Below are 3,389 nucleotides of genomic sequence, written 5' to 3' on the forward strand. Positions count from 1 at the left end.
CCCAAAAGATTACAGAAATACACCCAAAGAATTACAAAACTACACCCAAAGGATTTAAGAAATACACCCAAAATTCGTTGAAGTACACCTTATGCATAATTCATAACTCTTTCTCTTTCTCCTCCTCATCTTCTGCTGCTTCTTCTTCTTCTTCAAAAACGATTTCAGAGCTTGATGTCAAAAAACAATGGAAATCGAGAATAACGAAGAAAGAAAACAGAGAGAAAAGCACGTAAATGAAGAAGGAGAAAAAGAAGGCAAGAAACGAAAGAAAAGAAGAAGAAGAAGAGGAAGAGGAAGAAGAACGTACAGCAAGAAGAAGAAGAAGAAGGTGCAGTGAAAACGTGCAGTATGGTTCGAAGTGCGTTAATATAAATGACTTGTATAAAAAAACGCTTGTATGTGGAGAATTATTCTTTCCACAAACAGTTGAATTAGCCTTACAAAAAAGAATAGAGCCGTCCGCAAATAGAAGATGATTGACCTTAGGACAATGCCTGTTAATATGAATGTCCTCAATGAGACTGTTTTGTTCTGCCTTGTGTAGCAAGAAAGAGAGACCTTCTGCACAAAATAAAAAAAGATAGGGAGAAAGAGTATCTCCTTGGAGGAGACCTCTTTGTGGTTTGAAAAAATCATAGGGTTGTCCTTCCACAATCACAGAATAAGAAACAGTCGTCACTAATTCAAGAATCCAAATAATCCAAAGGGGATCAAATCCTATTTTCTCCAACATAAACCACAAAAAGTTCCACTCTACTCTACGTAGGCCTTACTCATATCCAATTTGAGGGTCATCTCATGTTCCAGACCTTGTTTATTGTTCTTGAGGTAATGCATACATTCATGGGCAATTAAGATATTATAAGAGATCAGTCGGCCTTTAATAAAAGCACTCTGAGAAGGGCTAATAAGTTTATGCATCATTCTTTGAAATCTGTGAACTATAACTTTAGAAATAATTTTATAAACTATAGAAGAAAGGCTAATTGGTCTCACCTGGGACATATCTTTAGCATCTGAGACTTTTGGGATCAAACAAATTTGTGTGTGGTTGAAACTTTTCAATATGTGACCTCCCGTAAAGAACCCGTTAATTGCCCGAAATACATCACCACTGACGATGTCCCAGTAATGTTGAAAGAATTTAGCTGTTATCCCATCATCTCCTGGGGCACTTTGAGGGTGAACACTGAAAGTAGCCCGTTTGACTTCCTCTATAGTAACTGGACGTCTAAGCCTTCGGTTCATAGAAGCTGTAACCTTAGGCTTGAAGTTAGTGAATAGTGGGCTTGGATCATTGTGACAAGAGGAGAAAAAAATATATCTAAAATAAGATTCAACCACTGCCACTATATCAGCATTTGAAGAAAGTAATTCGCCATGGTTTCCGGTCAAGTGCCATATTTTATTCCGACGAGTGCGGTTACAAAATTTCTGGTGAAAGTAACTAGTATTTTGATCTTTCGCTTGAAGCCATCTAACCCTAGACTTCTCCTTCCAATATAATTCTTCATTATGGAGAGCCTTTTTCTAGTTTGCTTTCTAAATATGAGATGATATTACCTCTATGGACCCCTGCTGTTCGAAACTCCTCTAATTGAGATTGAAGAGAATCAATTTTCTCTTTAGAGTTCGTTCTATTAGACTGCTGCCATAAGACAAGACTGTGTCGACACTTCTTAAATTTTTGAAATAAAATAAATATGGGGCTGCCTTCTATTCTCTCCCTTCATATCTCATTCACAATCTGTCTTACCTCATCATTAGAACACTACCGTTCTTGAAATTTGAATTGCCGTTTAGTTCTCTCTGTTATCAAGCTTAAATAAGTGAGAAGAGGAGCATGATCAGAACCTGATTCAGAAAGCCGAATAATAGTAGTATTAGGAAATAGTTTCTGCCACTCAGAACCAACCAGCACACGGTCAAGCCATTCCTAAATTAAATATGGACTAGAGTACTAGACCTCTGATTTGACCATGTAAATGGTTTGCCTATCATTCTAATATCCATTAGAGAGCTGTCATCAATAAATGAATTAAAGGCTTCAATAGAAGCTGTTGACTTCACTCTCCCACCCACTTTTTTGTTGTAGTTAGAAATAGCATTAAAATCACCCTTGATTATCACTCGTCCTTGAAATGCTTGAATAATAGGTTGAAGAGCCTCATACTGTACCTGCATATCTTGATCATGAGAGGTCAAATGAACTCCAATAATACCCCAAGAAACATTAGTGCCCACTTCCACCATTGAGGCCACAATGTAAAAGTTGTCATAACTAATAATCTGAACATTGCATTTCTCTTTCCATGCCAAAGCAGGGCCACCGGCAACTCCTGATGGATCCACAATGAACCGATCTTTGAAACCACAAGATTTAAGCTTTGCTTCCACTTGTCGAGGTTGGTTTTTGGTTTCACAAGAAAAACAACTTCGAAAGAGTGGAATTTACAAATTCCTTTTAAATTGTGGATTGTCAGGGGTCTCTCAAAATCTCGACAATTCCAAACTAGTAGCTTTATGACTTTATGGGTGTCATTTGAAGGCTGACACCCTCTACCGTCGCAGCATCATCATTAGAGTACTTCTCAAGATAGATTTTTTTCCTATTTTAGACACTCATAGTAAAAACACGAAGACTTTGGATAAAATTAGAATATAGATAAGATAATAAATTTAGATTTAGATAAGATAATAGATTTAGATTTAGAAAAAAAGTGATATATGTTAAAATTAGAATATAGATAAGATAATAAATTTAGATTTAGATTTAGAAAAAAAATGATATACGTTGGACGAGATTAATTAAAAGAAAGAAAGAAGAACTTAATAGAGTGGCTATAAAAATTCTTGGAGAGCAAATTAGGAACACTATTAAGAGAACTAAAAGTGGCATGATTATCTAAAAAAGGGCACAAAGATTTCTTATTGTTGTTCTAATTTAAAAATAAGGAAATACATAACTTGAGAACAAAGATACATTTAAAAAAAAACTTATGGCTCTTGTTTTATTATTTCTTCATAGAATTCTAAAATTAAAAAAAGATAATTTAGGAAAGAAAATTGGAAGAATAACGAAAACTCGAACAGGTTATAGTAAACATTTCCTCTAGTCAACAAAAGTAGAAGACTTACGAAAGTTAGGCACATCAAATAATTGACTTAAAATATCTTAAATTAAATATTGCAAACTTGTTGCAATTTTTTAAGCCAACTTATTCCCAACTCCAAATTTTGCTGACCATATTTTACTTCCGTTTCAGTTTATGAAATCTTTATTTAGTCAATCATGAACCTCTTCTATAATTTTTTTTGAAAAAAAAAAAACTACAGTACAAAATATAAAATAAGTAAAAATTTCTATATATCCAAATAAAATTATT

The sequence above is a fragment of the Arachis ipaensis genome, chromosome B03 (assembly GCF_000816755.2).
Source record: "Arachis ipaensis cultivar K30076 chromosome B03, Araip1.1, whole genome shotgun sequence".
NCBI classification, from domain to species: Eukaryota; Viridiplantae; Streptophyta; class Magnoliopsida; order Fabales; family Fabaceae; genus Arachis; species Arachis ipaensis.